Source organism: Triturus cristatus, chromosome 3_1 (genome assembly GCF_964204655.1).
Source record: "Triturus cristatus chromosome 3_1, aTriCri1.1, whole genome shotgun sequence".
In the NCBI taxonomy this organism is placed as follows: domain Eukaryota; kingdom Metazoa; phylum Chordata; class Amphibia; order Caudata; family Salamandridae; genus Triturus; species Triturus cristatus.
The window spans coordinates 1,040,378,711-1,040,402,454 of NC_140583.1; the positions used below are offsets into that span (position 1 = coordinate 1,040,378,711).

General features: G+C 42.4%; 1 long non-coding RNA gene across 1 annotated transcript in view; it reads left to right on the top strand.

Moving 5' to 3' along the window:
- Positions 1-9,446: 9,446 nt before the first annotated feature.
- LOC146861460 (uncharacterized) overlaps positions 9,447-23,744 on the top strand; it is a 62,662-nt gene continuing 48,364 nt past the window's right edge. Inside the window, exons 1-3 of the long non-coding RNA XR_014978963.1 lie at positions 9,447-9,542; positions 9,874-9,935; positions 10,079-10,191. This is a non-coding gene — a long non-coding RNA (uncharacterized LOC146861460). The remainder of the gene's footprint in view (positions 9,543-9,873; positions 9,936-10,078; positions 10,192-23,744) is intronic.

Sequence of the window (23,744 nt, forward strand, 5' to 3'; positions counted from 1 at the left end):
TCGTTCATCCCTCTCCACCTTTTGAATGGCAATCTCACTGTTGATAACTGATAATTTGTTAGATACTTTCACGCACTGTGTGGCAATTGAGTCTTCCTTGCATTACCTCCAATGCTTGTGGTACTATTGTTACTCCCTATAACCCAACTGTTGCCCTACAACTATGATTTGGCCCCTCCACAATAGTTGCAGCGCAGTTTGTTCCGCATGTACATGTCCAAGGACCGTTTGTACTCTCTCACTATGCCATTCCTTTGTGTTCCTGTTTTCTTTTCCTTACAGAAGGACATCCACCTGATGTTCATCCACATTCGACCGTTCTTGTTTCTTTACCATTTCATTATGATTTGTATGTTTATTTGTTCTCTTTGTGTCCTTCCCAGCCCTGAAGAGTCACGGGTTGTTTCCCGTTGACGAAACACGTGTCGGCTGGTTGTTCTCATGTTCCTTTTTTTCATTTGATGATACGCACGATTAAACCTACAAAGACTTTTCTGGTGTAGACCTTCTTCGTACTTTCAACCTTACCCTCCGGTCCCACCACATTGTGTTTACTCTTAAACGTGTGCGCAGAACCTGTCTTCACATTACTATTCCATATTGGCACACCTCTTCTCCCTTATCAACTGGACATGGCGAGAAACTGACAAAGGGATGGTGTATGATCAATCATACAATGGCAGCAGGACTCCGATGGGAAATCCCCTGGCATCCCAACAAGCCTGGACGAGAATGTTATACATCTCCCCAATCACAAGGGCGACAGATTAAGGTCTCGGACAAGGTGGGGTTAAGCTGGTCTCACTACAGTCTCCTCTGTTCACACCCCTTTGGGTAAACCACAAATTCATACCTGGCTGGACCAATACTCCATATGGCAAATTTCTGGAAGGGGGGTGCAAAACGCTGAGGGATATGTATATGCAGGGATTGGTCAAATCCTCTGAGCAAATAAAAGAGGAACACTACCTCCAAGAGACCGAGCAATACCCATGCTTGCAATTATGTCATTGGCTATTGCACATTTGAAGTAAACACGGGGATGGAGGACAAGAGCCCTTACACCCTTTGAAAAGTATCTACTACACTGCACAGATGACAAACGGTCCATGCCCATCATATGCAATATACTAAATACCACACCTGGACCACCAAACACACATTCCGACGGGCTTGGGAGTAAGAGTGGGGCATCACCCTAGATCAGGAATCAATGCAAGGAAATCCTGATCCACACTAATAGCTATGCCTCGAACTCGGAAAGAGAGAGATGCTCCTTAAGATACTATACTGTTGATTCTACACCCCAACATGCCTAGCTAAAATGAAGAAAGGGGGTAGTCCTCTCTGCTGGAGGGGGTGCATGGAGGAGGTATCCCATACCCACATACTTTGGTCCTGTCCCAAAATACAAATATTCTGGTCCTCAATACTGACCACTATTGAACACATCACTGGATCAGACCTGACCAGATGGTCCAGGGTCATTCTATTGGGATGCCCTATACCAGATATCTACTCACTCTACTGCACACCTGGAAAATTGATATGCCACCTCCTTCTTGCAGCCAAACAAACCATACTAAACCTCTGCAGTCAGCAAACTCCACCACCTGAGCATAAATTGACTGAAGGACTATGCTGGGTTCTAAGCATGGAGAAACTGTTGAAACTAGTGCAAGGAAAGGCGAAAGCTTTCACTAAACAGTGAGGTTGCCTTTTGGACTACTTTAGCTGAGACTTTAAGAACTGTCCTGCTAATAGTGCCTCACAGTACTGAAACTCTTGGACCTCTTTAAGCTTGATGACTATAATGGTATAATCTGCCAACATCATAAAGGCGTATATAGTCCAGACGCAGCCACAATTGACGTTCAAGAAGACGAGAACTCCAATGTCGAAGCAACCTGATTGCGATACAGGCGCAGTGGGGTGGGTTGTAGGGAGGAGAATCCTGATTCCATCCCTTCAAGCTCCTCTTTAGTATTGTCATTTGTTGTTGATATGGGCCAATATATTTCTCCCAGCCTGGTCCCTTACAATTTGGCACCTGATGCACACCTGTAAAGGTGATAGTGTTAGACTGGCTCTCAGGCAGTCTGGTAGTGCTAGATGAGCCAGTTTGAAAGGCTGGTTTGCCTTTTTGCTTTTTTCAGTCCTGTTGGCTACTTACTGTTTTTTCTCTCCATGTGCTGTGATGGGACCAAACAAAAAACAGCCGACACACCTGCCCTTTCAAGCTAGCCCATCTGTCAGTGCCAGACTGCCCAAAAAGCAAGTCTGACTGTGACAGGGAAGATGCGACTTTTTACTGGGGAGCTCGATTGGTGCCGTCTTTGTACCGTGGTGAAGGAGGCCTGTTGTGAGGCTGACCTCTGTCAGGCTTAGCTGCCACACAATCTGCAATGCAGGAGACGTCAGACACTCCGGTGCTCTACACTCATTCTTTCTCCGCCACCACACCTTAGCACCACCAGAAGGGGCCACTCAGGTCCGCAGGCCTCCACCCTGCTTCTTGTTCTCTCACTTACCAGCTTTCTTTATCTGCCTAGTAAAGTTGAAAATAACATCACAAAGCAGTTATCACAGGGGCTTTGACTTGAGTCTTATAACCTGCCACTAGCAACAACACAGCCCAACACAAGCAAGTGACCAGCAAAACTTTATTAGTTATAGACACCATAACTTTAGAACAAAAACACCATCCTCTCTGGCATTGATCTTTATACATGTTGTCAATATATATAGAGCTGAGCATTCAAAGAACTTGATCTAACAAATTGATAATATACTCATAGGATTGGGAGGCAAACAGAAGGAAAAAGCTAGGAGCAATTGGCAATGAAGGGTTCCTATTGCATTTACTGTACACCACAGGAACTTAATGTAAACATTCAAAAATGGAAATTCATCCATCAAAGCACTGATGTCACTGGAGGATGTAAAGGAGCCTGGAGAACTGCTTTCCCCATAAAACTAATCTCTGAACGGATGAATGTGACCACTTCGATCCCAAATAGAGTTACTGAACATCACGTCACTGGTGGCCGTTACTTAAGCCACTCATTGCTGCAACTACTTCACATCCAGCCCATGCAAAACAGAGGCTGGAGGTCGGTCTCAGTAATAGTACTTGAAGTGACGGAGGTGTATCCTCTGGTATCATGTATATATTTATTTTTTCTCAATTTCTTGATCAATTAGTGATCACTTGTTTGTTAATGTCCTTTGGTACACTTTTGATTATTCTAGCAATTTGATTTAAGCATAGCGCTTGACTGAATAGCACCGGTTTATCTTTGCTCTTGAGATGTGGATCTTAGAGGTCTCTCTTGATATCGGTTTCCTCTTCATGGCCTCACTCTGTAATTTATATTGAGGCTATATTTATTTATTCTTTATTCTTTATTTCACCTTTCATCTTCCTGACACTTACTAACTCTGGTTCCATCTTCACAAATGATTGTCCTCCCCTTTTTCTACTCCCTCTTTTGCTGGTGGAGGGTGTGTATTTATACTCTAATGTCGTTCAGTGCAACACATTTGGGTTTATCCTTTGGCTTGTCGCATTTTGGAAGTCTCCATCTTTTCCTTTTTTCTGGGCTGTTCGCTGACTTATGTCACAATTTTTACTGTAGACACAGGGGGCCCGATTCACAGAACTAACTTAAGACAAAATCCTAAACTTACTACCATTTTGGTATTCACAGAAGGCACTTACTCATTTTGGTATTCACAGAAGGCACTTACGCACTTACTCATTTCGGAAGTTAGGAGTCCTAACTTTAGGACTCCTAAATGCCTTCTGTGAATACCGAAAGTCTTAAAATTAGGATTTTTCTCAGTTTAGTAGTAGTATAGTTAGGACTCCTAACTTTAGGACTCCTAAATGCCTTCTGTGAATACCGAAAGTCTTAAAATTAGGATTTTTCTCAATTTAGTAGTCCTAAGTTTAGGACTCCTAACTTTAGGACTCCTAAATGCCTTCTGTGAATACCGAAAGCCTTAAAATTAGGATTTTTCTCAGTTTAGTAGTAGTATAGTTAGGACTCCTAACTTTAGGACTCCTAAATGCCTTCTGTGAATACCGAAAGTCTTAAAATTAGGATTTTTCTCAATTTAGTAGTCCTAAATTTAGACTTAGGACTACTAAATTGAGAAAAATCCTAATTTTAAGACTTTCGGTATTCACAGAAGGCATTTAGGAGTCCTAAAGTTAGGAGTCCTAACTATACTACTACTAAACTGAGAAAAATCCTAATTTTAAGACTTTCGGTATTCACAGAAGGCATTTAAAGTTAGGACTCCTAACTTCTGTCAATACCGAAATGAGTAAGTGCCTTCTGTGAATACCAAAATGAGTAAGTGCCTTCTGTGAATACCAAAATGGTAGTAAGTTTAGGATTTTGTCTTAAGTTAGTTCTGTGAATCGGGCCCTGTGATTTTAGATGTTAATTACATATTATTGTAAGAAAACTGTATGATCAGTTTCCACTCATCATTTTTGTAGCCCTGAGGAAGACTGTTGGGCTTTTCGCCCTTTTGACGAAACACGTGTTGGCTACAAGGCTACAACCATCTATGAGATCAACTGCTTGACATCTACAATAACGAAAACAATAAAAGAAGAATACCCACATACTTATGGATGGGACTCTTTCCTTCGTGAACCACCACACTTCCTGACTAATTATTGTTACTTTTTGTTTGCTCGGGAATAATTCTTTGTTTATGTTTCTATCTCCGGTTACTTTGTAACAGAGATTTTTGGGACTCATAGTGGCTACTTCCCGTTTGTTCCTTTGAGCATCAACTTTGAATTGTTTATCCTACTCTAATGAATATTGATTTTGCGCAATGTATAACCTAGCCATGATCAAAAGTTTCTCTTGTATTTGAGGTTGTGCGGCATATCAATAGTATTTCACCTATAATAACCAATAACAAAATGAGTTCTAGATCAGAACGAGAAAGGGTCGCTGAAGACCTGTTTAAGAATATTCATGCAGGGGTACCTATTAATAAAGCGGTTTCCCAAGGGGCCTCAAAATCTAGTGAAGGCCTCAGAGCTAAATTTGTGCGTTTAGAACGGCTCAGAAAATTTGAAACATCCAAATGGTGGGATGGTGCTACCCTTAAGCAATACATTAAACTTAATAGGGTACCACGAGGGTTAAGATCCCAAATTTTTCCAACTTACGATGATTTAGAGGCTGATTTGCTCCTAATCTGGGAAAAAGAATTGAATGATAACAGCATGAGATTAATGAACATCTTAATTGAAAATGCTGATCGAAAGGTCACTAAGACAGCTTTTGAAATTGACTTATTGGAGAAGGAGATTAATGACCTCAACTTAATAGAACCAACTAAGAAAAACTTTGTAATTTTGGAAGAGATAATGGTAAAGTTTGAGGAGGATATTAAACAACGTAAAGCACGTAAATTGAGGAGAGATGAGATTGATTATACCACCGGTAGAATTTTCACCTTTGCCAAAAAATTCGATGACATTATAAAACATGATCAATCCAAAACAGGCTCCAATACACCAGCGGCTAGTGTCACCAGTGTCAGTAGCTCTGATAACAAATCAAACAGCGGAGATGAAGGCCCTAGTTGTGGACCAATGGTGACACTCCCGGATAACTCTGTTTTAAAGGAGGTACAACGCATCAGAATGGGCAACAAAGGGAACTAGATGCGACCGAGACAGGATACAAAAGGAAAACTAGGAGGGGGAAAAGGGGAGGAAAAGGTAATATCGGAAAGAGAGAGGGTGCAGACGAGGTCTTGGAACAAAAACAGATAGAGCATATCAAGAATGTACAGGTAGTCAACCTATCAAGTAAAATCTTATCCAAAGATCTTGTCTCAGCACTTCAGAAGGGAATGAATTACTGTCCTACTTTGACTTATGATGTTACAGATGTCAAAATTGATGTATTCAAATTTGTACGACAACTCAAATTAAAGACATTTTTCGAGCCCTAAACCTCCTGTTCATGAAATGGGTAATAATATCAGGGGGGATGTCTCGATTCATGATGTCTGTAATGTGACTACTCTTTTATCTCTAAATGAGGATATAAATGCTCCTGTTAATATCTCAGATGTGGCCTCTGATTTAGATTACTCAACCAACCTTAGTATTGATAGTGGCCTTTAAAACAAGTCCCGCTGGACACCCCAACTGACTAGTGGGAATAATATCGATCTTTTCCACACTAAAGTCAACCTTGAAATTGACAGATGGGATAAACGTATGATGGTCACTAATTATACACCCAAATTTCGTAATATGACATACAATGAACGTAAGGCGCTACAGGATCTATCCAAAGACACAGATCTTATAGTGAGAGAGGCGGATAAGGGTGGTAATATGGTTGTCATGGATAAGTCTAAGTATGATACAGAGATATTATCACAACTAAACAATGACATCTGGTACAAAAGAATTGATAAAAACCCTATGTTTGACATTACTAGACTCATTAATTCCAACTTACTCAAATGGCACCAGCATGATCTCCTATCATCTGATGAATTTGCATTTCTTAGAATAGATAGACCCAGATTTCCTTGTATGTACTCTCTTCCTAAAATCCATAAAGATCCTGAGAATCCTCCAGGTAGGCCTATAATATCTGGCATCGGAGGCCCGACTGAGAGACTGGCTGAGTTCGTGGATAGTTTTCTACAAAGATATGTACACAATCTTCCCTCATATATTAGGGATACTAAACATGTCCTTAATATCCTGAACAATCTGAATTTGGACCATGAGATGAAATTTGTGACAATGGACGTTGTCTCGCTGTACACAAATATTTCACATGAACATGGTATTCAAGCACTTAGACACTTTCTGTACCGACGTCCCATTGAACTTTTTGAACACTCAGAGATGCTGATTGATATGTCATCTCTCATCCTCAAAAACAATGCCTTCATTTTTAATGATGAATGGTATCTACAAATATGCGGTGTGGCTATGGGTTCCAGATTTGCTCCATCTCTGGCCTGTCTCTTCATGGGGTGGTTCGAGGCTGAGCATATCTGGGGCCGCTTGGGTGCAAAATGGCATGAATACATTCTGTATTATGGACGTTATATAGATGATTGTTTGATTATCTGGACTGGTAGTAATGAAGATCTCACAGAATGTTTCCAATATATGAACAGTAACATCTATAATATGACCTTCACTATAACTGCTGATCCATTTAGTATTATATTTCTTGATCTAGAATTATTCCATCAAGATGGCAAAATACAGAGCAGAATGTATCGAAAAACCACAGCGTGTAACTCATTGCTTCATGCCAATAGTGCCCATCCAACGAGCCAAATTAATGCCATACCTTTTGGTGAGATGCTGCGGGCTCGCAGAAATTGTAGTAAAGATGAGGACTTCCAGGGACAAGTGAAGGACATTACGTACAGATTCCTTGCCAGGGGGTATTCACCCAAAGTCATCAGCAGGGCGAAAAATAGGGCTATGCAACTGATCAGGTCGGATACTCTTAAGAAGACCTCATACAAAGACAACAAGGACTCTAAATCCCCAATCAGACTGGTGACCAATTACCATTCTTGGTCACACAAATTATGCATGATCCTCAAGGATAACTGGCACCTATTAACTGCAGACAAGGGTTTAGAACAGTTTATATCTAGATCTCCCAATATTACTTATAGGAGAGGCAAGACTATTCAAAGTATTATTAGCCCCAGTTATCCTAAACCTATGCCCATTAAACCGACATGGCTATGTCAACGTAATATTGGGTCTTATTCATGTGGAAACTGCAGTATGTGTAGATTTACGAAAAGGGGCATAAAAGACTTTAAATACAACGGTTCACGTAATTTTCAAATTTATGATCATATTGATTGTTTGACCAAATATGTAGTTTATGTGATCCAATGTAAATGCAGCATGATTTATGTGGGCAGTACCATCCGCCCCCTTAAAGAACGGATGGCAGAGCATTTTCGTGCCCTGAAAAATCTTGATATAAGATATCCCATAGGCAATCATGCCTCTATATGCCAAGAGAGGGGATCCTCGTTGGGTTTTCTTTTTCATGGAATCGAAATTGTCAAAAATGACCCCAGAGGCGGTAACAGGGAATTAAGATTACGCCAGTGTGAGGCACGATGGATCCTTAAGCTCCGTGCAGTTGAATTTGGGATTAATAGTGATCACGAATTACATTATTTCTTAGATACGTGATTTGTTTCTGTGAGAGGTAGGACTATAATCATATTAATGACTTTGTTGTTATTATTTGTATTAATGTCTTTATATCAAACCTTCTGAATAGTTTTTTCTATACTATCTATTCAGGTCACTACTGTTTTGTACTTATTTCTAATTATTCTTGATTGTAATTAGAGAATTCATGTTAGTTTTATTAACATGTAATCTTTTGGATTGTTATAATATGGACTATATGTTGAACACAAAATTTCTCAATGTATATGGCTCTGCTTTGGATGTTGTAATAATTGCTCTTTGGTCAAACTCTGTTAAAACTTTATTTATGTTCTTATGTTTACATGCCATTTTGATGCCCTTCACATTAGTATTCCCACTTCTATTCTGGTAAATATGGATTATCTCTACTATGCCTGAATATAAATGTTTCTCTTCCAAGTTACTAATATCTCTCCTTCCTGATTTGTTCGGTTTTCTTTACGTCTGTCTGTGTGACGTTTGCTGATCAAATGCGGACCACTTTATGTGTTTTATAAAGCTCTGGATAATGCTGACACCTCACGTTTTCTTAAATCACTCTTCGACTTGTATCTAACTTTCGGATAGCCTATTACTCTGTTAGGAAGTAGAGATCTGTTTCTCATACCTATTGAATGGCAATTGCCCCATGGTTATCATTATTCCTGGTTCTAATATCTTATATTAGATTAGATAACGATCTTGATATTATATTCTTAATAAGTATGTTTTGGATATTGGTCCGGCTTTATTGCTTTTATACTGTTCTAAATATATACTTGTGACATCACTCTTCGACTCATACTTAACTTTGGGATAGCCTATTACTCTGTTAGTAAGCAGAGATCCGTTCTTTCAAACCTATTGAATGGCAATTGCCCCATGGTTATCATTATTCCTGGTACTAATATTCTATATTAGCTTAGATGACGATTTTGATATTATATTCTTAATAAGGATGTTTCGGATATTGGTCCGGTTTTATTGTTTTTATACTGTTCCAAATATATAATTGCGACATACTTGGTATCTTTATAATGAGATAGATGCTCACCTTACTCTTTCGACATAAACACTTGAGTGGTTTCGCTTATTGTTAGTGCGATATGGGAATATACACCTCTCTAAGATGGCGGCCTTGTACTCACGCTCTATACGTGATAGTCCCCTTTCTATGTTTACATAGGAAGTTCACTTCAATCACCGGACTTCGTATATATTGGGGGTTTACATGGCGCCGATTGATTCAGATACAACCGAGCTTGGATAACGATCGGAGCACTCTCCGTGATAATGGGTACGTGTCTTAGGTTTGACCGCTAACCTTCGTATTCGCTTACTTGTATTATGTGGATTGGTGGTTATTTTACCCCCGTTGGTATACTTACGCAATTAAAGTTCATACGAAGTAATATTGCCAACTTATGAACTTTAGACTCTAATCCTAACCTCATATGATGCAACTATATCAGCTCTCGCCATGTGAGCTTGTGTTTCTTGGTTGCCCCGTTGGGTTGTATGTTTGTATGATGGCAGCACCTGAGCCTTCGGATAGGAACCTTATGATATGGCCTCTATTTTTGGCTTGGATTATTTTTTAATATTATTGTCTTTTACTTTGTCTGCAGAATTTCTTCACGATTGTTGAATTTATACCCCGGCCCGATATACTCCCGGAATCATGTTAGAGGTATTCACATGTTCCTTGTTAACTAATGAGTTAATACCATTGCAATTCATGGCTTGACTTGGACAATCATGGTTAGAAAGTTAAGATTTAAAGCTACAGGATCACAGAACCTGATTATTTTTAATTTTTATTGTTCCTTACAGATTATTTTCAATTTATATGATAATACTTGAAGAAATCCCGATTGACTTATTTGGCTTCGTCTGTGATACTTATATTTGTCTTACACATCATTTGATCTATTATATTGCTATTGGTGAGTGTCAATTTATATCCTATATATATTTATTTTTTCTCAATTTCTTGATCAATTAGTGATCACTTGTTTGTTAATGTCCTTTGGTACACTTTTGATTATTCTAGCAATTTGATTTAAGCATAGCACTTGACTGAATAGCACCGGTTTATCTTTGCTCTTGAGATGTGGATCTTAGAGGTCTCTCTTGATATCGGTTTCCTCTTCAGGGCCTCACTATGTAATTTATATTGAGGCTATATTTATTTATTCTTTATTCTTTATTTCACCTTTCATCTTCCTGACACTTACTAACTCTGGTTCCATCTTCACAAATGATTGTCCTCCCCTTTTTCTACTCCCTCTTTTGCTGGTGGAGGGTGTGTATTTACACTCTAATGTCGTTCAGTGCACCACATTTGGGTTTATCCTTTGGCTTGTCGCATTTTGGAAGTCTCCATCTTTTCCTTTTTTCTGGGCTGTTCGCTGACTTATGTCACAATTTTTACTGTAGACACTGTGATTTTAGATGTTAATTACATATTATTGTAAGAAAACTGTATGATCAGTTTCCTCTCATCATTTTTGTAGCCCTGAGGAAGTCTGTTGGGCTTTTCGCCCTTTTGACGAAACATGTGTTGGCTACAAGGCTACAACCATCTATGAGATCAACTGCTTGACATCTACAATAACGAAAACAATAAAAGAAGAATACCCACATACTTATGGATGGGACTCTTTTCTTCGTGAACCACCACACTTCCTGACTAATTATTGTTACTTTTTGTTTGCTCGGGAATAATTCTTTGTTTATGTTTCTATCTCCGGTTACTTTGTAACAGATTTTTGGGACTCATAGTGGCTGCTTCCCGTTTGTTCCTTTGAGCATCAACTTTGAATTGTTTATCCTACTCTAATGAATATTGATTTTGCGCAATGTATAACCTAGCCATGATCAAAAGTTTCTCGTGTATCCTCTGGTAGGCAGAGTCTAGGACTCTAATTGCTTGGCAGAAAAAAATCAACGTAGAAAATGTGGGGCATATTTACAAGGGGATATCACCACCAGAACGCCACTTATAGGGACGCTGGTGGTGATATCCCCTTCCCCTTATTTAGAAAGCGGTGTTAAGAACGCAGTCATGTAAATAAAGCATCTTTTCACGCTTCACTTAGCGTGAAAAGGCCATGCAATGGATGTTGCAGTGGGTGTTCCACCACAACACCCATTGCTTTTTGACACTGCCTCATATTTACAAGGATGGGGCAGCGCCAAAAACTAAGGCCAGGTAAAACCTGGTCTTGGGATGGTGATACGAGCTATGTGTGCTGCAGTCTGCAGCACACATAGAAAAAGCAAATCGCCTTTCAAGATTGTTTATGTGCAGGAAGGTGTCCCTTCCTGCACTTAAACAATCGCCCCTACAGCACAGGCACCCTTACAACATAGCTCTTTTAGCGCAGCGCTAGGGGACACTCGGGACTCGGGGGTGTGCCATATTTTTGGAAGTATGGCACATCCCTGCATTTAAAAAATGTCAGAGCATGGGGTTACCAATTTTGAGGTAACACAGCGCTCCAGCATTTCATTGTAAATACCCCCTGTGTTTTTTCACAAATTTGTTTGCTTCTATCTAATAACATCTCAATTTAGATGAACTGTCCCATTAATTGATACTATTTCAGATTATTTTTACGATCACTAGATATTCAGGCCAAGATTTGCTAATGCTTGGCGCTGGATTTGCATCACAAAAGTGACACAAACCCAGCAGAAAGTGTTGTGATGGGGTTTACTTTCCAACACAAATCAGCTTTGGAAAGTTGCCTAAAGCAATAGGCCGATTCTGTGATTCCGGCCGCAAAAAAGTTCTGTACATATGGCCCCATATCTTAGTTTACATGGCTCTGTTCTGCTCTGTCTTTTTCACCCACCTTAGGCCGCCTTGTAAATAAGGCCCCCTTTCATGCTGCACATGAAAGGGGTGGGTAATGAGTGTTGTGGTGGGCGTTCTGCCGCAACACCCATTGATTTTGATATTGTTCCCTATTTACAAGGGTGGCGTAAATAGCAGGCAGTGCCAAAATTAAGACCAGAGAAAACCTGGTCTTAACATTGCGAAATGAGGAGAAATTCTTTATTTCTCCTCATTTTTGCTGTTTCTATGTGTGCTGCATTGTGCAGCACACATAGAAAAAGCAAAATACCATGAATTATTGTTTATGTGTAGGAAGGGATACCTTAAAGAAATGACGATTTGCAAATTCTATGTGTGCTGCACAATGCAGCACACATAGAAGTTACAAAGCGCCATTGAAGGTGTCCCTTCCTGCAAATAAAAATCATCCACCCCCAACGCAGAGGTGCCTGCATTAGGGCTAAGCAGCTAGATTAAGCGCCAGCGCTAGGAGAAATGCAAGGGTGCGCCACATTCTTGTGAATAAGGCGCATCCCTGCGTTTTCAGAATGGCGGAGTGTGGTGGTAGTAATGTTTGCTTAACACCACGCTCCGCCATTCGCTTATAAATATGCCCCTTTGATTGCTGCACTGCTGGCCTGTGAAAAGTTGGTAAATCTTCCCCTCAGTGTCAACCAACCGTTTTATTTTGTGCATTGTTTAATTAAGGCCTCCAGCTGTCTAGCCAAAACCCCTGGTGCATAGCTTACACCTATGGCTTTAATCCTCCTTGGATCTGCAATACAATTTCTCTCCTGGAAGCTACCAACCCAGGGGTTCCCATAGGGAATCCAGGCGAAGTCGTACTGACTCTGCCAGGTTTTCTGCATGGGGTGCCCCTTTACTTCAATCTTTATGCATTTACCCACATTGACTCTCAGTTTTAGAACTACATTTTTGTTAAGGAGATTCTTGGGGAAGTTTCGGGCGTCATTGTACAGTCTGCTGACATAGACTCCGGGCCCCAATTTGCCATCCCTCGTCAATTTGAAGCCATTTTTGATAATTTCCTCAGCAGCATCCACTGTGGTCCCGTGGTACATTTCGTAGAGCTTTCCTTCTTTAGGGTCAGTAAAGGACCCCAGTGTCGAATCCCTGTACAGCCTCGATTTCGATTCTGCAAACAGATCTTCCTCTGCGTAGCAACTCATTCTGCCTTCTCTGCAAAAAGCAAAACAGGGGAAAAAAGAGATAATTAGGTGCAAGATCCATATGAAGAGAAACAGTTCACATTCTCTTTACCATCTAAACAATGTTTAATTTCTGTACCTGCTAAACCATTGCCATGCCAACGACAGAGAAAACTTATCCTGGGGAAAATTTTAATTCTACCAGTGGAACTGCTGGAATGTGTTCTACACAAAATTTGGACATTTCTCAACATTTTGTATTACATGACTCTGCATATTTATTTTTTTAACGGAGCCTGCACTTTTCAGTGGCGGCCGCCACTAACAAAGGGTGGTGAGCAGTTGGGAGGAATGCGGGGGAGGGAGCGAGCACGGGATGAGGGAGAGGGGGAGAAACGGGTTATTAAGAATTTTATAAAACTTACCTGACACCGCCGCCCGTCTCCAGAGTCACGGCAATCCTGCATGCCTCTTCTTCCTGGGTCCCAGCAGCCTTTGGGATAGACTCCCAGCCAATCCCTGTGCTGCAGAGCAGCACGGGGATTGGTATGAGCAGGTAGGAAAAATGCCCTGCTCATAACAGGAAGTCTGTGGGGTTTCTCAAGCCCGGCTGCTCAATGCAGCATGGGTGTTATGGTCGGCCTGAGACGGCCGGTCAAACACACATGAGCACTTAGGGAGTGCACATGCACCCCTCCTCCACCCGCCCATGCCCTGCCCCGTCCTGCCATGCACATGCTGGTAAACGAAAAATAAAAAGATGCTGGTCTGGCGAGACTTTTAGTAACTGGCTTTTTGAAGTGCTACCAAAGGCTTTCTCCGGCCACCAGTGAGCAGTTACGCGCGTGGGTGTGCGCTTCCGAGCACAGGCGCCATCTCGCGGGCACCCTTACGGCTGCGATTACTTTCACTTTTGCGGCGCTGCCATCTGCCTTTCCTCGCTCCGCTTCTCCACGTCCCTTTTCATGGCCGCCGGCCCGTTACTTTTATGGCCGCGCAGCCAATGCTTGTTTTCTAACAGCCATAAGCTCCTGCTACAAAGGCGAGGGTCTTTCATCCACAGTGTGTCATGTTTCAGATATCTTGAACCCGTGAGAGTCCTTTTGAGCACAGACATTTCCTTGTCATATATGCAGATCGTCGGGGCTTGTCCTGCAGATGTATGACCATGCTACAGATGGAGGGATCTTTTCTCCATATCATGCAGCCCGGGGGCTTCTCCTGCACACAGTGCCATGTATAGGGGTGTTTTTCCTCCGTATAACAGTGCCTTGTCCTTCTCATATGTTAGGTACCCTGCTCCAAGTGTGTAAATTAAAGTTTTGCTGCAGATGAAAATAGTGCCTTTTTCCACGAATGATTTTCAGGGCGTAAGAGAGACTTTTACTACAGATGCATTATCTTGTCCTAATGTGTTTTGGGTGAACCGGGGTGTTGTTCACAGACACAGATTTTGCTGTGTCACACGAATTAAAAGGACGGATCTTACTTTGCCCACACAGTGTCCTGTCGCAGATGTGGACGGAGGGTCTTTCTTCGTATTGTGACTGACCTGTCCAGTTTGTTGGAAGGCTAGAAACTAGCTTTTCCTGTCACCTCCTTTGAATGCAGTGGGTTGACTTTTCAGCTCATGCAGTGCTCAGTGAACGTTTTTAGTGTATTTCTTGCTCGCACCCACGTTGTTACAATATATTTCTACCCTGACCAGTGTAAGAATTATAGACTCCGAAGCTGGGTACACACATGTTGTGCTATTAACAGTTTTTTTGTACACTGTCTTTCCAGTCTGTTGGTTGTGATATTGTGTGTTTTCTGTGTCTTTTGTGTATTTTATTGAGAAGTGGAAAACTGTGTTTTTTGATCTTTCAGTTGTTTCTGATATTCTCTCAAGGAAGAGGCAGTTTTGCCACTTCCGTTCTTTCCAGGAAGTTCTTATTTTCCACGCAGGATATGGCTGTTAAATGTCTACAAATATGCATATCCTTTCCTAGGGAATGAGTGTGTCTATATTTTTATGTGGTAGCATTTATAAAGTGCGAATCTAGCAGGAAAGCAACGAAGCCAGGACTAGAGACTTTTTTTCTCTCTGATCACACAGTTGGCAGATTTTGGGCTCCCTCTTGTCATCTGCTACAATTATTTCCATGTTGTAGTCCATCATCCTGTATTGGGTAACCATTTGACTGTGGTTTCGTTGGTGGTCATGGTTAGTTGTTCTCATGCGAGTGTTCTTCTTTCTAGGGCCTGTGTTTGGTTAATTGGCGATACTATTTTATGAGTGCTGTTTCTCATGTTGTGCACTATTATAACCATTTGCACAATTCTCAAAATGCCATATTGTATGACATCACATTGCTTCATAGTGTGAGGTTGACAGTGGTGCTGGCCTGTGGCCTGAGTTGGGTGTGGGGTGTGTAGGGGAGGTGTACATACTGCCACTCACTGAATGTGAAATAGCTTCTCTAGAAGGAAACCTTTTTTTTAGCAGCTAATAATTGGAGAGAGTGAATCTGACAGATTTTATGTGAAATGACCTTTCCTGCAATTCCATGCGTGTGGGTGGTGCTCTCAAAAACACCCAAAGCTTTAGCTCGGGACCGAGTCAGCTTTCCACTTGAATCAAACAATTAAATTTGCAACTTTTTTCAGAAACCTACCAAAGTCTGTTACAGAAGGGGTCATGCATACTTCAGATGCCAGAACAGGAGTGTATGACGTGGTTTTGAGAAGGGAGTCTGCGAAGGCTAACAACTAATTTTAGCATCTGTTCCCCTGTACAAGGACAACTCAGTCACAAAGCAGTCATAGCTATATGGTTGTTAATTTTTATTCATTTAATGAGCAGCAATGGCATTTTGAAAAGTAACTCTGTATAGTAAAACAATTAGACAATTGGGTCAGTATTGTTTTAATTGAGACTTGGTACAAGGATCACCCATCTTTGATGACCTTCCTCTACTGGGATAGAAAGTAATTTTCAAAAAGAGAGAATCACAAGAGCGGCAGGGTTTCATTACTTTTTACTTCTCATTCTTGAAGCACATGCAAATTATAGACCTGAATGTTTTATCTTTCAAATGTGTAGTTGCATGCTCCAGGGAGCCCCTTTCTAACAACACAGCTCAGTACCATATCAACCTCTTACTCTTCCACCTCGCCATTCTCTTTCTTCTCTTTCAAACCGGTGTCTAAAAGAGGAAGTGACTCATCGGGTCAATAAAGTCAAAACCTCTGGGCCTCCGTGGTTGTCCAGCTGCAATCTTAATTTTAAACTTCCCATACCTAACTAGGTCTTGGAAAGAGAAATTACCAGATAAGCGCAGGAATTAGCAGAGCAGAACCTCATCCAGAAGGACTGGCGTTTGGGTTGCAGAGAAGGGATTTGCCACCCTTGCAAAGGCTAACCAGTGGCTTTGATGCTCATCTCAAAGTTGCCTGTTATACAGTCAGCCACACCCTCCTTTTGAGCCGCCTCGAGGAATGTGTGGGGTTATTGTGGTCAGCCCTTGAATGGACTCAAACGTTTCTTCACAACAATAGCCGACAGCGGTTGGGGACTTTCTTTCCTCATCCCACTAGGTAAAAGGAGAACTCCCATGAGGATTCCTCATTTCCCTGCAACTTTTTAACATCTACTTGCTTCCTCTTGCTTCAAGTATTACACCATGGGTACTCTCCAGAATATGTACAATGGCTGCCATCATTCAGTGAGCAAATTACTTGTAACACAGTATAAAAATTCAAAGTGAATTAATAATCAGTTGTGTTGGACATAACCAAAGGGTGTGAGATTGAAGTGCAGACCATGTATTCTGTTATTTGCGGGGATGAACACATATATTTATGCCTTAATTATAGCGAGATATGAGTGACAGGGCTTGGTGAGGGAACACTGCCTTTTGGTCCATGCAGGTGAAATTCTTGGCTCACACAATGCTTTTGAGTCAGTTTAGATGAAACTGGTCAGAATGAGACTAACCCTGAGCTCCAGTAAATCTCAGTGAAGGGATTCAAGGATGGAAAATGAGCTAAAGCAAGGTTGTGCACAGGACAATGTCAGCATTGTGAGCAGATGTTGACAAATTGTAGTGATTCAGCCGAGTTGTAGTGGGTAAGGAGCTATGAGACTGTGGTTGGGCGAACTGAGAGAGATGTGTGGACGCAGTTCAGGCTCGAGCCTTGCGCGGCTTTTGCTCACGCAATTCAGTCAATTTCAAGCCAGGGAAACATGTGCGGAGACTGGGCTGAGTAAACTGAATCTTCAGCTGCGGAGTTTCTTGTACTCAATAAAAACAAAATGTGTGCCAATTAAAAGTTTTATAGCCCAAACCCCGCCCTTCCTTCATTTTGGAAGGGTTCTGAGGTGAAGATTTTCCTGTATAATCAGTGTCACTATAAATTTACTCCAACTGACCAATAACCGGTCAACATCAATATACCTGGATGGAATATTATGATAAAGCTACTGTGGGGAAATGTTACCTTCACCAATCGGTGAGCAAGGAAGCAATTCCTTTTGATTTAGGTACCCTCACACACCCTAGTGGTGTCATGCTTCATCATCGGGTCACCCCGACGCCTAAAAGTCGGGGTGGGCTCAACCACAATGTTGGGAGCACTTTGAAGATGTGATAGACCAGGGGGGCTAGAAAGATAAAAAACCTCAGACAGATCCCCAGTATCCCTTTATTTACGGGTCTGTCTGGGATGCTAAAATATTTCAAATAGGGTCTTTGTAGGATAATTATGGTCCTAAGACCCTAGTGATTTTCCTGTAGTCATGCACACACGTGAAACGTGTTTTAGAGAATGAAAGGAGAGGGATCCTGCACACGCACATGCTGCCCTTTTGCACAGGGTTTTTGCTTGGCTGCAAGGCTCTTCATGCACACAGGCTGTGCTTTGCCCTGGGTGTTGCATTGTGGGATGGGGGGTTTCGGGGATATATGCCTTGTCAGATATGCATTTTTTTTTTTTTACTGGGTATTGGTTTTCCCAACACATACACCAACCACTACATACACACAATACAAATCTAACAAGTGGTGCCAAAGCAGACCCTTATACATTCTCTCGAACAGTGATCTTCAAACTTCTTAATACTGTGTATATTAGGTTCACTCAGGTCCCCTAAAATGACCAGCCTATATTCTCACCTTTATTCCATAAAATGTTAAATACTGCAAGCGAGCTGAAGAATTTAATTAAGGCTTAAGGGCACACCCTCTAGCAAATAAAACAAGCATTGGTATAGCCAATAGGGCTTGCCTTTGGGACATTAAAAGTATTTAATTATGCAGCACAATATCATTGGTGCAACATCAACTGTTGCATGGCTGAACACTTATAAAGTCCCAAAGGCAAGACCTATTGGCTATGCCAATGCTTTTTTTGTAATGCAACTCGTTTTCCTTAAAAGAAAATGGGATGCATTTAGAAAAGAAAAATGAAAATCTACCTTTTCATTTTTTAAGAGTAGGCAGTGGCCCGTGGGACCACTGCGTGCTCTTAAAAATGAAGGCACCCACATCCACAAAGGGGAAAGGGTCCCTTGGGCACCCCTTCTCGTTTGCGAGTGGGTTACCACCAACCTGAAGTTGGTGGTAACTGTGAATGCTCTGCGACCACATTCCCGGTCGCAAAACATTCCTGCATACCAGTGTGACTCGCTATTAGGAACAGGCCCCTTCCTAATAGCGACTCGCCCCTTCCTAATAGCGACTCGCAAACTCTATTAGGTTACCGAATCATAAAATTAGGGTTGGTCAATGCCAAAAAGCATTTTACTGGTTGCAAAAGGCCCAATGGCCTGTTTGCGAGAGGTAAAATGCTTCGTACAATTGGACCAATACCACTGATGTGCTCTTGCTGATGCCTTCACCTTTGGAGTCAAACCAGGCAGTGTAATGCACAGGACAAATGAGAACGTATGAACACCGCAGAGATCTTTCCTCAGTCCCTTTACATCAGAGTGTGCTCGAGCCAAACTACACAGAGTACACAATGCATCATGCACTGTACATTGCACTAAGAGAGTATCAAATGTGCCCAGTGTGCCATCTAGGACACTATGGAACCTTGGAAAGAGTGTTTTCCAGGTATTTATGGCACTTTGGACATTGGGAAAACTGAGCATTATGGATTATCCCAGATTGTGCACTTTTAGCTTTGGGGAGGCTTGCAGTTGCAAAGTAAACTATATGGAGAATTACCAAGAAATCCAAAGTGAGACCAAAGGCATTTTAGAAAATAGTAATGCGTGCTAGCAGAGTGTTACAGAAAACTGCAGTGGGCTTGCAGGAGAGTTATAGAAATGTACATCAATCTACGTTTACATCTACGATGGTTATGGAATTGTGGAGCTGGGTATCTGTCCCCACAATATAAAGTAAATGCTATGCAGCTTAGAACGCTGCACTGACTCCTGATAGCTCTGATACAGCGCCCATGTTTAATAAGGATAAATAAAAAGTTCATTCTATGGCAGGACTGGAGGCGAGGATTATGCCTTCACTTTCTTCTTTATTTTAACAGCAGCCATTTGATTTTTAAACATACAAAACTACAATGCCAATGAACCGGCAGGAATTAGTAGACAACAAAAACAGACACTTGTTTCAACAGTCTGTCATCTTCCAATCACGTTGAGGCACTCCCATGAAGATCCTGTTCCTGTGAGCCCACATCAATGTCCAGTGCAGCCTGCCCAGACTCCCAAGACACAGTGCATCAGCCCTACACAATTAGGGTGAAGTGGGCACACCGCAGCCCTGGTGCCACCTGCACCTACTGCATCATTTGTAGCTTTGCTCCTGGGCAGACCCCATGCTGTGACAAAGTCTGTTCACCTGTGCCTGGCCTGACTTGAACATGTAATGCAGCAGCTTCTACTCGTCCTTTGTGAAATAAGCTGCAAAGTGCACTATTACCTGTCAGACCAGAATTGGGACTGCAAATGACCCGTGCTAATCAAAAGGTGTGGTTCCATCCAAATGGATGAGGCACGTCAAGTGCTCATTGCAGAGATATCAAAACTGGGTGGTTAATACTCACATTTAACTAATCAATCTGTGTTCTAGAACAGAACAAAGTCCTTTTAGCTCCAGAAGCAGGAAAGGCAGACTGTTAATGAATGCAGTATCATCTCAGATCTATTAATAAACATGAAAAATTGGTGACCCTGTAGTAATATAGGGTGACACTATAATGAGTTATTTAACCCACTGTGTGTGGCACCAGGCAGTACTGTGGGACCCTAAAACACTGGTCACGCTGGTACAAATTAAACCAGGCGACAACCTTACTTGCAACATGCAGATTACAGATTTGTATTGTATTTAGAGCACTCAGTAGGTTACTGCGTTTGTTACGAAGATCCTTTAGTTACTGGCAGTTAATAAGTTAACATCCTTCAAATATAGCACAGTGAGCAATGAACGGGCATCAAGGAGCTGTATGCAAACTGTAAGGCATGGCTTTGGTCCTTTTTTCCCTCAAGCTTTTATTATTCCAAGCTTGCTAAAAAAGGGTTAATATGGGTAATAATGAAGTCTTATCAGCACATGCAACCACTGCATTATGTTTTAAAGTCAGACTTTGTTTTTCTCCTGACTACCTACTCTTAACGTATAATGCCTAACAGTATGGATGATATGTGACTCCTACACCTTGTAACACTGATTACTTTATATAGAAACCTTGTGTACATTGATTTACACACTTGTACGATTCATTGTCTATGTTTAATATGTTTGTCTGTAGTAAAGTAATTTGATACCCTACATTGAGATTAACAGCGCTATAAAGAATTTAATACAAAAATTAATTAGTGAGTGGTATTTACATCATTGGTGTAATTACTCATACAGACATACATTGGGCATTCTTACAGGGCCCCCCTCATGTAAAGTCCATTGTGGGTGATCGGTATAAAGCAGCTGCACAGGCTCATGAGATCGCCCAGATCAGCAGTCCATCCCAGTGTTTAGACCGTACAGGCGCTTCCTCCAGTTCATCTGGAGGCACAAGGTATTCAAGTTCACCATCCTGGCCTTCGCTCTGTCCTCCATCCCATGGTGCTTCACAAAGGTGCTCAAGCCTGTCATGAAACACCTACGGGCGCAAGGACTTCATTTGACTATTGACTTGGATGACATGCTATTCATGGATCAGGACCAACACAGGTTATCAAAACACCTGCAGGGCGCAATAGACCTGCTAGAGAGCCTGGGCTTTGTTATAAATGAAGCAAAATCCCTCCTGGTTCCCTCTCAGAAGGCCACCTTTTTGGGTTTTGTGATCGATTCGGTTGGGAAGACCTTGAGCCTCCCTTCCTGCAAAGTGATGAAGATTGGACACGAGCTTCGGAGGGCCCTGTCCTGACGGAGGGTGTCACTGTGCCTGCTTGCATGGCTGGTGGGGCTGCTCTTGGCTTCTACTCATGCCATTTTTCCATGCCCCCTACATTATCGTGCCCTGCAACACCTAAAAGTGTCTCATTTGCGCACGGGCCTCCCCTACTCACACCTGGTCGCCCTGTCCACGGAGGCTCGGGAGGAGATTCAATTGTTGCTCTCCCACATGGAAGCCTGGAATGAGAGAGCAATCTTTGGTTCGGCTCAGGATCTCGTTATCGAGTCCGACGCCAGCAGGTCAGGCTGGGGCGCTCGATGTGGAGATTTTTCCACGAGCAGTGTGTGGTCGCTGCAAGAGTGAAATTTGCATATAAATTGCTTGGCGCTCCTGGCCGTCTCATTCGCAGTCCAGCACTGCTGGACAAGGGACAGAATTCAGGCTTGCGTTCTCCTCAGGATGGACCACAGATCCACAGTTCAGTACATCAATCACCTAGGCGGTACCCGGTCCAAAGTCCTCTCAGATCAGGCTTCCAGCGTTTGGAACTTCTGCTTAGACAACCAGATCTCGGTCACAGCGGAGTATATTCCCAGCCACGAAAATTAGGTCATGGACTGACAGTCTCGCCATTTTCGGGACTCCAGCTCCTGGAAAGTGAACCCAGAGCTTTTCTCGCTCTTACAGACTTGGTGGTGTCCATTCACGGCCTTTTCGCCTCCCGCCTGGACCATCAGCTGCCCCGGTTCTACCATTGGAGACTAGATCCACAAGCGTACACCACAGATGGGTTTGGCATACCCATCCATTAATGATTTGCAATCCGCTATCTCCACGGGTCATGTGGAGATTGACAGATCTCCAGAAGGGGGAACACATGTGTGTGCCACCTGCTGCTTGGTATTCGTTTGTCACTTCTGCCAGACCCCAGATATTCACAACTCTGGGACATGAATTTGGTGCTTAATTTGTTCTTGGCATGGAAACCGAACAGGTTTTTGTCAAGGAAGGAACTTTCAGCAAAACTGGCATGTTGCTGTGTCTGGTATCTTGCAGACGGGATGTGAGGGTCTTTGACAGTTTGGGACGTGTCTTTTCCCCTTCGGGGGTATCGTTCACCATTTCCAGATGTAGTAAGTCTAATTCTAGGGTTATTGAATACCCTTCCTTCTCAGAGGTGCCAAAGTTGTGTGTGGTCCAGTGCCTCAAGGCATATAAGGAGATGTCGGAAGAATTCAGCCCTCAGGGTGAGAGGCATCTATTAATCATACTCTGGAAACTGCACAAGGCGGTTTCTTCGCTCACCATAGATTTGAAACGAAATTAAGTACTGCAACACTGAAACGCTGTATTGCTGCGGGAGCCTGTTTTTATCTTTCAGCGCCGCATAAGCCTGTTTTATAAACTTTTCTCTTGACCTGTTTTATCTGTTTACTGGTTTATGCAGCACGGTGCACTTTTGCCCTCAGCCCAGGACGCCATACTGGGGTCAGCTTGTGTTGTCTGATAGTCCGCACCTGACCTGCGGTGCCCGTAGGTAAGAGTGGGTCCACCTCCACACAGGTTAGCATGCTAGTGGCAGACGCACAAGGGGGCATAAAAATAGAATGCTAACGCGACTGCGCAGCGGACCGTTGGCGTGCCTAGTGCAAGCCTGTCTGCACCCGTCAGTGCCCGGAATGCGCCTTGCGCCAGGACCCTTGCCCGTTTTTCTAATTCAACATATACCAGAGATCAGCTAGTGGTGCTAAACAAAGGTAAGTGTGGCAACACCGCAATTGTAATCAGCGATATGAACAATAACCCCCTGTTCTGCTCCCATTGCCACTATTCACTTCTCATCAGCAATCTCCCAGACTCTTGTTTTCCCGAGGAGGGTACTCATCTAGTGAACGTTCCCATGGGAGGGCATAATGGCATTAGCCCTGTTGTTCCCTCATCTTTCGCCTCTACAGGTGACAATAACTCACCACAATCAAAGAGAGGTTCACTAACTGCTTTCTACTTAATGCACAATCAGTTAGTAAACATAAATATGAGCTAGAATGCTTGCTGCAAACATCTGATCTCGACTTGGTTTTCCTCATGGAAACATGGGCTGTGCCATATCCGAACCTGATTGGGTGCCGGCACT